This window comes from Grampus griseus, assembly GCF_964374135.1.
Source record: "Grampus griseus genome assembly, chromosome: 18".
NCBI classification, from domain to species: domain Eukaryota; kingdom Metazoa; phylum Chordata; class Mammalia; order Artiodactyla; family Delphinidae; genus Grampus; species Grampus griseus.
The window spans coordinates 31,810,029-31,824,199 of record NC_139012.1 but is presented as its reverse complement, the minus strand read 5'-3'; positions in this window follow the sequence as shown (position 1 = coordinate 31,824,199).

Genomic DNA, 14,171 nt, shown 5'->3' with positions numbered 1-14,171 from the left:
GCAATGGATAACACTCAGAGGCAGGAGCTGATGGCGTTTCCATAGAGAAGTGAGCTCGTGGCGCTGGCTGCCATGGGCTTCCTTGGAGAGCTCTCTTCCAGGACTTGTCTTTTCAACACCATCCAGGGTGCTCTCCTCAAGGGGCCCAGACCACGGCAGCAAGAGAACGCAGAGAACTACCATTGACTGAGAGCCCACCACGCAAGGCATTTTCCTACTCACTTTACGGATCCGAATCCAGTTAAGCCTCTCCACATATCAACAGGTAGGTGGTATTTTATCCCTCTTTTTACATACAAAGATTCTGAGGTTCAGAGATATTAATTAACTTGTCTAAGATCACCAGCCGGTAAGTAATAGAGCCCCTTAGCTTTCTCTAACTGTTTTTCCCTATCGGACATTGTCTCTTAAAATGATGGGAGAGAAGAGAATGGGAAATAGGAAATAGTTTTTAGGAAACACTGCTACTTCCTCAGGCTAAATAGGAAACTGTTGAGTAAGATTAAACTTCTCCATTTATTTGAGTTGTTGCCCTTTTGAGTGATTTTTTGGAACTTGATTAGGCCCCTGGTTGGAGATAATAAAAAAGTAGCCTGTGAATTTAAACAATCACTATATATAATATAATTTTATTATTTACATATGTATGAATATCATATATATTATATATATATATATATATTTTCTCTCTCTCTCTTGTTTATAAAACTGATCAGTGTTTTTTAAGCACATCAGTCCTGGGGTAAAAATGAGACCAGACTGATAATTTTTCTTTGCCTTTCCTAGTCACATACTATCATGGGCCCCCTCAAGGTCACCTTCAGTTATTATGAAGCGTCTCCAAGGGTGTCTCCTGTGGGCTCACTGATAAGTCTTCTTATCTACCATGTGGTATCCACTGATTTCTTCTTTCCTGCTCCCAGTGATGTCAGCTACTGGTCCTCTCAGCACTACAAGCAGAGAGGAGTTGCTTGAGTTGGGTTCACAATTCTCATGGCTACCCATGCCCACCTGGGGAGCACAGCTGGCCATCTGGTGCTCTCAGAACTGCCAGTGTTGCTGGCAACACTTCCTGTGCCACGGATCAGGTTGACCACTGCCAGGAAGCATGGATATGCCTGCGTTTGGCCACCAGGAGCATTCTTACAAGACGAAGTCCATGGCTAACATCTGTCTCAGGATGTACCTCATGCTTCCATCTAAGGAGACATTTTTCTTGCATGGATTTTTCCACCAGCTTGCCACATGTGACCAGATGTGTCTGAGATCAATAATGTATACTGCATAAGTTCAGAATGGAACACACCTGCGCGCGCGCACACAAACACACACACACACACACACACACACACACAGCACATTTCATATATAAGTGGTCTGGTATTGTTGGAAAGCTTTAAGTATAAGGAGAAATCAAGGTTATGTAAAATGTGAGGTAGTAATGACTGTACTTTCCAATCATATAATTACACTAACTTATCATTAACACTGAAAGACTTGGTCAAGATTTAGGATGATGAGGAAATCCTATTAGACTAGGACAAATAAAATACACAACAAGAAAATATTCAAAGGATATGCACTTTTGCTCCTCTTATAAGTTATGTTTTCTGCAGGAGGCATGAAGCGAGTTGTTTCTATGAAAATGGGATACTCATATACTTTGGATACTGTTATTAGGTATTATGGCCAAGGTGTCCTAGAATAGCTAGTGGGCCCAACCAGCCTTGGCTACAGTTCCCTTGATATTGATGGGACAATGGCAAACAAGGCAATGAAAGGTACAGTATTCTACAATGATATGCTGAGTCTGGGGTTGTGAATGCCAATGCCAACTTTTAATGAGCTATACGGAACCATGTAGAAGTCTCCTTTTTCCTAAATGAATAAAACATAAACATTATCTAAGTAAAAGAAACCAGACACAAAAGGCCATATATATATGATTCCATTTATATGAAATGCCCAGAATAGACAAATCCATAGGGACATAAAGTAGATGAGTGATTACCAGGGGCTGAGGGAGGGGAAATTGGGAAGTGACTGCTAGCGGGTAAGAGGTTTCTTTCGGGGTGATGGAAATGCTCTGGAATTAGATGGTGACAATGGTTCTTTAACATAGTAAATATACTAAAAACCACTGCATTGTACACTTTCAAATGGTGAATTTTATGTTATGTGAATTATGTCTGAATAAAACTTAAAAAATAAAAAGTTTTGGTTTTAAAGGAGACCACAAGGACTATTTTGTTCTCTTCACTCTGTCCCCTATTCCAAAGCCAAAACTCAGCTCTACCCCTATAATGGAAGGAAAGGCTAGAATCATGTCCTTCTGCCAGGAACAGGGAAAACTGAAATTAGAAAGAAAATAAACAGCAACAACAAAAATAAAGTGGAATAAAAGAAGCCTGTTTACTTGTGGTGTTCACAAACAAGTTGGCCTGAGAGTCTTTGGCTACCAAGCTAGAGGAAGAGAAAACATGAAAGGACAGCCAGAACCAAAACAAGATCCCAAGATCCTACATCCTCCCCTGAGGGAGCAGCCTGGCCCTTAACAGGAAGAGACAGACAGAAGGTGGCCATGTGGATGAGTCTGGTGATGCTTGTCCCTTAGAAGATATCTTTCACTCAGCACCTTGGGAGCAGACAGACCCAAATCAAAATTGCTCCTCCTTCGGGGAGGATTAAAGGAAGAAGATGGCAGAGATCACTTCCCTTTCTCCAGAGTCAAAACACACGTTGGTAACTGCAAGTAAAATAAATAAAGAAACTTACAGTAGAAAATAGAAAGGTGGGCTTCCCTGGTGGCGCAGTGGTTGAGAGTCTGCCTGCCTATGCAGGGGACACGGGTTCGTGCCCCGGTCCAGGAAGATCCCACATGCCGTGGAGCGGCTGGGCCCATGAGCCATGGCCGCTGAGCCTGTGCGTCCGGAGCCTGTGCTCCACAATGGGAGAGGCCACAACAGTGACAGGCCCGCGTACCGCAAAAAATAAAAAATAAATTAAAAAAAAAGAAATTGGGACAAAAAATTAAGACTCACCTTGGTGTTTTCTGTTATCCTTTAATCCTCTGAATTCAAGGGGCTGCCATGCTACGCTCCTCACATCAGGGAATGGTTATTAGCAGCAAGTTTTGACTAAAAGTGTAGGTCCTGAGGGAACTTGAAAGAATTCAGAGTTTAGACAATGTAGAAGAGAGAATACATAACAAGTCTCCACCCATCATTCTTCCACTAAATAAAGACTTCCTGCGTTGTAGGAAATATGTAGAACAGGAAGTCAAAGGAGAAGAATCTAGGTGCTGGTTGGTCTCTGAAAAGGACCCTGAGCTTCACTCCTTCTCATTTTGAGTAACATGAAGGTGGGGACAGCAGAGTCTTTTGAATGGGTTTTAGAAAACCTAGAGAAGAAGAAACCTGTGTTCCATTTTATACACTTACTCCAGAAGATGTCTTAGGATCCTCCTAAAGAAATAGCTTCCTCCTGTGTCTAAGTAGTATAAGGGAGCAAAATTTGCCACCCCAAAACGTGTTTGTTTGGCATGTGAAGGCCCAAGACTCAGGAAGAACCTTTGACCTTCCTCCATAACTGCCTAAAAGAATTTAGATAGAGGGCTCGTTCCCAGAGTCCTTCCTCTCCTGTGAAATCCCTGCTTTAGGACTGGCAGCCCCTTGAATTCAGACAAGGATTAAAGGGTAACAGAACATCTACCCCCAACATCTTTTGTCTTTAGCTGAAGATGGTATTTAAGTTGAGGGCTTCGGCCATTTTGGTGAGATACTCAGTTTTCCTGGTCTCTCCCAAGTACAGTTGCTCTAAAAGTTTTGTTTGATTTCCTCCTGTCTATCTGTCTCATGTCAGTTTAATTCTTAGACCAGCTAGAAGGACCTAGAAGAGTAGAGGAAAATTTCTTCCTCTCTGACAGTAGTTAGTGTCTTAGCCTCATTGGACCCCATACCTGAGTATGGCTTCAGTGAAGTAGGTTGGTTCCTGGAGCACAAATATGGCTCACAGAGCAGGTGGAAAAGGTTGAACCCAATGGAAAGGGACCTGTATAAAGCGGTGGTAGAGGGCCAGAGGGGGCAAGTGCCATCTCAGAGAGGACAGCCTTCCACAGGTGGTCAGTGCTCAGTCCTTATCTCACTCTTGCTACCAGAAGCACTGATTACAGCTTGTTGGCCCCTCCTTCTTGAGGCACTTTCTTCACTGGGTTTCTCGCTTTCCTCCTACCTCCGGAACCTATTCTTAGTCTTCTTTACTGATACTCCTTTTCTATTCCATCTGGAAAGCCCCAGGGATCAGTCTTATCTTCCCTTCCCTTTCTATTTGCATATCTATACTAATTCCTTCTGAGTACTCGCCCTTTCCTAGGGCTCAAATATCACCATATCAGAAAACCCTGTCTTGACTAACCTATCTTAAATAGTAGCTCCCACCTAGGATTTCCTGTCCCCATACACCCCATGCTATTTTTCTTCATAGCATGTATCTCCACTTAACAGTACATACACATGTTTACTCACATATGTATGTATGTGTATATTTGTTTCTATGAAAGCAGAAACTTTCCTTTGTTCACTGCTATATCCCAGAGGCTGAAACACTGCCTATCACACTGTAAGAGCTAAATAAATATTTCTTGAATGAATAATGAAAGAATGATGCCAGAGGACCCAAAGCCCAATTCTGGAGAAAAAGAGGTTGGAACCTCAGAGAAATTGCAATTGTTTTACCACTTTCCTGGTAAAAAGGAACTTGTATCAGACTTAAGATAAATAAATCCTTTTTCCTCTTGCAAATCTGAGTTGTGATTCATTTCATAATCACTCATAAATAAAATCAAAGTTCAGTTGAAACATATTTATATAGTACTGAATAGTTTTCAACTTTTTACTTTTTTAGTCCCAACACACTTGATAGACATAAAAAACATCCATCTGAAATGGTGGCTAGTTCTAAAATAAAGTTGGGTAGCGTGAGGAAATGGGAATCCCATAGACTCTCTTGATGAGGATATGTAGTTTGAAAAAGGCTTAATGATTTTGAGACAACTTGCTATACTGTTTGAGGATACTAGTCTCAGGATGGTAAGATGATTGATACAGGTGAAAATAAAGGCAAACCTCAAAATGCTTCAAAGTATGCAAGAAAAACGTAAAAGGGTGATGCTATAAAAACAGATTCTGGTGACACCGAAGGAGAAATTTCATATAATAGATAATCTTTTAAGAAATAATTTTAGGAGGGAAAAAAGACATCAAGAGAAGGTAAAAGTGGGAATAAAAAAAGGTTTTATGTGGGTAAAGTAATATACAGCATCTTATTTAATGTTAGCATGACGATGAAAGAATGAAGAAATGCACATATTCATTTAATAAGCATCTTTTCAGAACCCGCTCAGGCTCAATACTGGTGTCAGTGAGACTGAAGTGACCTCAGCAGGAGTCACAATCTAAATGGGAAGGCAGAAAAGCCCCAGGACAATGGCCATATAGTATTGGAGGATATGTATACACACACACACACACACACACATTGATCTGCACACACAGACAGAAGCACCTGTCATAGCCTTGGGGAGAAATTGGTGTTATACTTACCAACAAAAGCAAAGAACAAGGTGGAGTTAGCCCAAAAAAAATGGGGGAAGGTTAAGGCACGCTTGGGGTGGAGGAAAGTGGTTCACAGTATTCAACCAGGTAAAAAGTCACCCAGACCAGAGAAAGCAAATGACTTGGGAGCAGAAATTCCAGCAGAAGAGCAGCCTCCTGGGTTGGCTGACGCCATGGCTGAATTCCTTCTGAAGGGTTGCATGCCTGCCTGCCCACACCTTCAGCAGTTCTTTTCAACTGCAATGGGAAAAAGATGGAAACTACCAGTCTCCTAATGTAAGGGGTGAGGGTTAGAAAAAAGACAGAAGGAAGATAGTAGAAACAGATGGATATTGGTTACAAAATCATGTGACATGTGACTTTAAGGGATGGTGGCTTAGGGAAAATCATGGGATCTGCTTAAATAAGAAAGATGCGGAGAATAATATGGTTCAAGCAAGAAGGCAAACTAAGGTTTTCCATCTAGAGGGTTTAAAGCTGCAGGAGTACGGGGGATGTTAGACATGGCAGTGGGTGTGGCATCTCCCTTCTCAGAGTAAGAAATGCAGGAGTGCACAAGGTGACCCTCTCAGCTCCTAACTCTGGGCTCCATGTGTCCCCCCAGAGCCATTCTGTTACCAAACTTGATGTTCAAAAGCCAATACTTGAGAGAAGAGTGTTGGTTGGAAAGGAAAGTTTGCTTTATTCAGGAGGCTGGCAACCTGGGGAGAAGGTGGACTCATGTCCAATAACCAACTCCAAAGATTCTGCCCCACCATGAAAGTGTTTAAAGGGAGAAAGGGGAAGTTAATCACAGTTAATCATTTGGGGAGGGGGTGAGAGGCTTCGTTATCTTCCACTGTGTGCAGGCTTTCTTCTGATTGTTTGGTGGTGAGGTAGCAGGGCGGTGTTCCAGGAATCTTGTGCTCAGCCTGACTTTACCATCCTCCACCTGAGGGGCGGGGGCCTTAGTTCCTGCAGAAGAACTCAAAGATATTGTTATATATATATCCTTTGAGGAGGAGCCAGGACCCTGCTTTATCACTGTACTATTTATTTTTTCTTGACTGCTCCTCTGTGTTTCTGCATTTTCTTCCTTTTCTGATTAGCAACTGTTTGAATTTGCCCTTTGGAACTCAGGGAAGGTCAAGGGGACTGAATGAAGCCTATTTCCTACAAACAGAAAACGGGGGACATGGAAAGGATCTGCACCCGGCAGTGCTCCACAGGGTCCTGCTTTGTTTCAATCCTAAGGACACTGCTTGGGAAAGGAAAGGAAAGGAGGAAAGGAGAGGAGAGGGGAGGAGAGGAGAGGGGAGGAGAGGAGAGGGGAGGAGAGGAAAGAAGGAAAGGAAAGGAAAAGAAAAGAAAAGAAAAGAAAAGAAAGGGCTTCACTCATGGACACCATCCCCTTGCATCTTTGGCAGGTGATGTCATTATGCATAATGTTTAAATACATATGGGTGTGTATTTGAATGACAGTGACTAGAGAGATCAGGAGTCAGTTAAACCCAGGTAAATCCATCAAAGTGAGTGATAATAATATTGCAAATGGAAAAATGGAAGATGTGAGGATGTGTATATAGCCTGGACATATACTTTAAAAGGGAAGAAACAAAAAGAATCAGGAAAGCAGAAACAAACAAATGGGGAAAGTACCTAATGGTGGAAGGTGTGTGTGTGCAGGTGTGTTCCATTCTGAACTTGGAAGTTGCTGTAGAAAAGAGGGCAAGGCCGTCAAGCCTTTTCTGGTGCCAGGTCTCCACTGGACACCTGTTTTATGACATCTAGAGTTAAAGGCAGACGGTTAGAAGGAGGTTTGTGTGCCCGTGCCAGGAGAAGGAGGATTAAGAATGATGATTACAGGGCTTCCCTGGTGTCGCAGTGGTTGAGAGTCCTCCTGCCAATGTAGGGGACGCAGGTTCGTGCCCCGGTCCGGGAAGATCCCACATGCCGCGGAGCGGCTGGGCACGTGAGCTGTGGCCGCTGAGCCTGCGTGTCCGGAGCGCTCCTCAATGGGAGAGGCCACAACAGTGAGAGGCCCGCGTACCACAAAAAAAAAAAAAAAAAAAGAATGATGATTACAGAATTGTTTTATAGTTTAGTTTAATGAGACTCTCCTTCAACATTAGGAGACAATGACAATGTGTGGCAGTAGTGGACGAAAGATTTTTGAAGGCTTAAGAGCAACTTATGTAAAAATGTAGTGACTACCCTACTTCTCTGCCTTCCTTCTCTGAAATCCATGTCTCCAGGCAACACCTCTTCCCGGAGTCCACACCCATAGAACCGGCCACACCACGACAACCACCTGGATGTCACACAGCACCTTGTTCACCAGTCGGGCTCTCTTCCTATGTTTCCAGAAAATACCACCATGATCTAGTTGTGTTGACCCGAAAGGTCACTCTCCCACCCATTCAATCCACATACCTGGTCAACACTCAAGTGCCTTTCAACGGTCATTTAATGCTCACACCAACCACATATGGCTTACAGTTCTTCTACCCATTTTAAAGATGAGGAAATTGAGGCACAGAAAGGTTCCAGTTACGTGCCTAAGTATGGCTAAGTTAATTAGTAATAAATGGATCACAAAACATGCAAAACAGCTTCCATCGTACTCAGAGTAAAAGGTCTTTTAAATGACCTCCAAGAACTGGCCCTCTAGACGCCCCTGCTTGCTTGTCTCCTACTGCTTTCACATTCCTGCTCCCTGTTCCAGAGTCTAACCATTTTGCTGGTCTAAGAATTCACACTGAAGCTCCTGACTTGGTACCTGCTGGCTACTCATCCTGGAAATATCTCCCTGCTGGGTCCCCAAGCTTGCTCCATCATGGACTCTTGTGTCACTGTATTAAAGACCCCCACTGAGTTCTCTCTCTGAGACAGCAGCTCTCACCCAGGGCTCCCTTTTTCCTTCCCAGCTATATTATTCTACAGCACATTCCTCACCACCTAAAATTTCCCCCGAGGCATGATCTTTGGTAACTGTGTTCACTTTGTGTCTTTGGTACCTAGAACAGTTATTGCCATGGAGTGCACATTTTATATTGAACAAATGCGGATTCAGCTAGGCAAATGCCGCTTGGACCTTATCCTATCTTCTCATTCCCACTGTTCTGCCTTGGGTCAGGTCATCTTCATAGCTTTTCAGGGTTCTTGCCATGACTCTAAATGATCTTAAATGATCTCCCCACTTCCAGTCTCTGTTCACTTGAATCCATTATTCACTTTTATCTAATTTTATACTGGTGTCACAGTTATCTTCATATTATACAGATCTGAAATGTCATTTGCCTCTTCAGAGACCTTCAAAAGCCTCCACTGCCTACAGTAAAACCTGCATTTCTTACTTTGGGATTCATAGTGCTCTATCACTTTCCCTCTAATTCCCGTCACAAAAAATTCCCCCAGTAATATGCTGTGTTCCAGACACACCAAGCTGCTCACTAGTCTTTGCAAATATCATAGATGGTCAGATTTGTTGCATCCTCTACCTGCTGAAATTCTTCAAGAACCAGTGCAAAGTCACCCCCCACCCTCCGCCCCGGCAAAGAAGGATGTTATGGGATAATATTTGAAGAAAAAGAAAAGAAAAGGGAAAGTAAAAAGAATAAGTCTACTGATCTTAGGGCAAATGAGAACTAACCCATCCATGGAGCCAGGATTGGAAAAAAACATGGAAAAGGATATAAGAAACAGACTAAGAACATGTTGACTATAAGAGAACTGATACTGAACAAAAGCTGTGTGTGTTGACTGGCAACTTTTCAGTTTTCCTTTTATTATAATAATTACTGATTTATCTACCTTGTTTCAAAAGGTTTAAAGTTTACAATAGTAATGCAGTTTCTTAAGTGGACATATTTCTGGGCCAGCTACTTGGCTAAGATGCTTTGCATGCATTAACTTATTTAACACTCACAACATTATATGGGAGGTGATGGAACCCTTTTTTTTCAGTAGAGAAAAATGAGGTTTACATTATTTGCTCAACATCACAGCTGGTAAAGGGGAAATCGGTTTGGGGACCCATGACAATCTGAATGCATGATCACACCATGACACCCATGAAATTTGGAGGCATGTCCTGAGTAGTTCCTTTTTCTGTTTCTACCACAGTTCCTTTTTCTTCTCTTTCTTCTCTGGCAAAGCCATCATGTCCATGGCTTCACAGAGTAGCATACTTAAAAGTACAAAACTGTATTATATTGCAAAGTACAGAGCCACAAACCAGACAGCTAGTATCTTATTACCACGACTACACTGGAATTTCTCCTAAAAGGAGAAACTTCCCTGTCTTTACTCAGGTTGGCTTCAATTGTCCTCTTTTAGCACAAAGAAATAACAGCTCTTGTGCATTGCATAAACAACACCTAAATTTTAAGCAGAAATGCTGAAATGTATACCTAGTGGAATAATTTACATTTAGGGGATAGACTACAGTGAGGCTACTAAGTGAATCAGCTCTGGAGTCAGAGTGCCTGAGTTCAAATCCCAGCTGTGCTATGTACTTGCTATGAGACCAAGGGCAATTTTCTGAATTTCCTTCTAAGCCTCAGTTTCCCCATCTACAAACTGGGGACGATAATAGCACTTATCTGAGATTCAGACACGTCTGACTATGTTCGTTGAACTGGTAATATTGTCCCAAGGAGTCTTAGGGGGTAAAAAAAACCCCTCACAACGAAGGAAGGAGTCAGGTGAACAAGATTAAGTCACTGGTTGGAGCGTCCTGAAGATGAATTGATTATAAACTTGGATTCGTCTTCTGATTCAGTGTCCCTCACAACACCTCTACAACCAGTGGAACCGTGATTGGTGGGAATGGGAGGCAGGCCATATGGAAAATGTACAAGTGTGTTCTCAAAACACTATGAGACATTTGGTATTCCACTAACCAAGAGTGGAATTGTGAAAAGGGAAGGATGGCCTTCTCCCAGCAGTGCCACAAGACACTGGGTAGCTTTATGCCTGAAAGACTCTGCTGTACCAGTGATAAAGGAGTTAGATTAGCAAGCAGATTAAATGCCCATGAGGAGAGCAGCATCTGGTAGGTCTGGGATATCCAATGAGGGGAAAGGAGGCTGGTGCAAAAGGGAAAATATCTTCAAGTAGGAAGCAACTGAGAATAATGAGACACTCTTTGGGGGACCCCCAGGATGTACCCTCAGGACTTTATAGGGAGCTGGAGATCCTCAAATAGCAAGGATGTGAATGGTAAAGGATTATTGCATTATAGCCGTGGAAACTTAGTCAAAGAACTCTGAAACAATTTCCATATGAAAGAGACTAAGCTAGCCCAGGTGGTGGTAGATTACAAAAAAATGGTCACAAATTCTTCCCATCCATTTGCGATATGACTTTGAGCTCCTCCCATCAAAAGTGGAGTTTAGTTTCTCTGGTCCTTGAGTCTGGAATTGTCCATGGCACTTGCTTTGGTCAGTGTCACATTAGCAAACATGATGAAGGGAACAAAAAGTGCTTTCAGTGTAAGTAGCCCTGTTACACTGCTCTTGAGAACCCTACAACCTAGGCTAGCTCAGTTACCTTCTTCGTCCCTGCCAATAGCCAACAGGCAACCGAAAATGTGAGTGAGGTCATTGGCTTCCAACTGACAACAAAGCATGATTGACTCTAGCTAATACCAAATGGAACAAAAATGAGCTGTCCCAGCTGAAGTCATTCCAGCTGACCCATTGAATTGTGAGCTAAAAAAGGGTTGTTGTTTTAAACCACTAAATTTGGGGGTGGTTTATAATCAAGGTCAAGGTTATACTGATCGACGTCCATAGATCCATCCATGCATCCATCCATTCATCCATTTGTCTATCCATCCATCTACCTATTTCTTATTCACCTTTTTTTTCCAAAAGAAACATAAGATTGTTTATAGTAAAGGACTAAATATTCAGTAAGTTAATATAATAGAAATATTAGAAGATAGTGAAAGCATATATGCTGGTCATGAGGTGTAATAGGATTTCTGTTGATTAGTATTATATTTAACTCTGAACTTCCTGCAATCTAAAGAAAAAAATTAATATATGTGAGTAACGTAAAGAAGGTCAACCACGAAGTTCGAGTTATATGCTAGCATTTTATATATGTTTACTAATGTTTACAGCTTTGTGAGCTAAATATTGCTATTCCCATTTTTTTTTTTTTTTTTTTTTTTTTTTTTTGCGGTACACGGGCCTCTCACTGTTGTGGCCTCTCCCGTTGCGGAGCACAGGCCCCGGACGTGCAGGCTCAGCGGCCATGGCTCACGGGCCCAGCCGCTCCGCGGCATGTGGGATCTTCCCGGACCGGGGCACGAACCCGTGTCCCCTGTATCGGCAGGCGGACTCTCAACCACTGTGCCACCAGGGAAGCCCATGCTATTCCCATTTGATGGATAAGGAACTTGAAGACTTGAGATATTGCTCTACTCAGCTAATATGTGGAGAGCTGAGATTTAAACCGAGGATTATCTGATTCTAAAATCCATGCCCTTTCCAACTCAGGGCAGACAAGAAATTTTCTAACATTTTATATAGGGGACAATGAAGGATACTCTAAATCTCTTAAATATCTCTCTTCTTCAAATATTAATTACTTTCTTAGTTCAAGATCCCATCATTTCCTACAATATACTGCTGGGCTCACCTTATAACCAGTTTCTCTGAATCCAGTCTTACCCCCTCCTACCTATCCTCTACACTTCTGTAGGAATGACCTTTCTAAAACTCAGGTATGATTGTGTCGAGCTCCTGAATAGTTTTTCAATGGCTTCCCATTATCTTGAAGACCACAGTCCTCTATCCATGTCTGGAGTCCCATTTCCCACAATACCACTAGGCTTCCCCCATTTTCCAGCCATACTGACTCCTTGCCATTCCCCGGTTAGTCACCAGCTCTATTTCTTCATGCTCTGTGGTTCCAATTCCTTTTATTATTTCTCACTCCTCATCTGCCACTCAATTCTTCCTCGTTAATACTGCTACTTCAAGACAGCTCAAACATCTCTGAGATTCCCAGGCTGAATCTGTGCCTTTTTTAAAACTTGTGCTTTATACCACGTTATACTTTCTTGAGGAAGATGGTGTGCCTTATTCATCAGTTTGTCCCTAGCCCTTAGCCCAGTGTTTGGCACAGAGATTCCTTCAATAAGCATTTGTTGAGAGAAAGAAAAATTGCCTTCAACAACAGTCTTCCCAACAAATTTTACAGAAGCAGTTCTGTATAGCTGATTTGAAGAATAACCTCAATTCCTCTGTAAACTCTGGGCCCAATTACATTAAATATGGAAGTGATCATATTGCTTCAACTGTGTAGCCTTTCTAGAGCAAATACAAAAAGGGTACACTTTAGAAGGAAGGAAGGGAGGGAGGAAGGAAGCATTCCTGAATGAGAACCTTTTAGCTTTGGGCACTTTGACCTGCTTCTCTTGCACTGGCCACACCACCTTAGCTCCTTCATTGACCATCATGCCCCCGAATGATGCAAACCTACCTCTCCCGCTAAGTCCACCCTAGGCTTTCCATGGTCACACTTCCCATTCAGGGTCACTAGTGAAGCATCATAAGCCACTCCCCCTACTGAGGCACCTCAGAGAATCGTGGGAGAAAACAGAGAATTCTGGGACAGACAGAATTTGGGGAGAGAACGGAGAATTCTGGGGGAAAAAAGAGAAATGTGGGAGAACATAGAGGATTGTGGGAGAGCACTGAGGAATATGAGTGCCCACAAAGCACTGTGGGAGAAAGAAATGTGGATGAGAACAGAAAATTATGGTAGAGGGAATTACTGGAAAGAAGATAATGTGGGGAGAGAGAAGTAATTCACAAGTGCTCTTCTACCAGCGTTTCCCACAGGGTCCACCCCCATCACTTCTGGCCACTGCCCTCACAGTCTGTCTGAGTCAAGCCCTTCCCTCTGAAGCCAAGCCACCTTTACTCCTTCATGACCCTCCCCCTCCTGCCCCACAACTCCTGCTGGGGCCACACACAGTGGTTATCCATGGCCATATCCAGGACTCCATCATAGCTGCTGAGAATTGTAGTTGAGACCTGGAATTATGGGAGAAAACAGAAGCTTTAAGGAAAGAGAGAACTGTGGAAGAGAACAGAGACATGTGGGAGAGAATTGTCAATAAGAACAAAGAATTATGGAAGAAGGAAGGGCTTTGAGGAGAGACAAGGAATTGTGCTAGATATAAATTAATGGACTTCTGTGCTTCTCATGGTCTGGTAGGAGCCATATCCCCTCAGTTATGGCTACGCCCACCTCCGCACTCCCTCTAGACCATGCTCCCTCATGTCCTTAATTCTACTCCCCTCTGGGCGTGGCCACTGCCAGTCATGCCCCGGTGCTTCTTTATGGCCACACCCAACTTTCTGAGGCCATGTCTCTTGGCTCCACAGGGCCATGTGCTTTCTGGCGGGACACATTCCTTCTCCCCTGTATATCGTGCTTTTCTTTTCCAGACTAATCCTCTGTGCTTTGCCTTGATTCTGCCACAACCTCCCAGGCGAAGTTCTTTTTGTTCCTTACAGTATGCTCCCTACCTTGTATTACTCTCCTGTGGCCAGACTG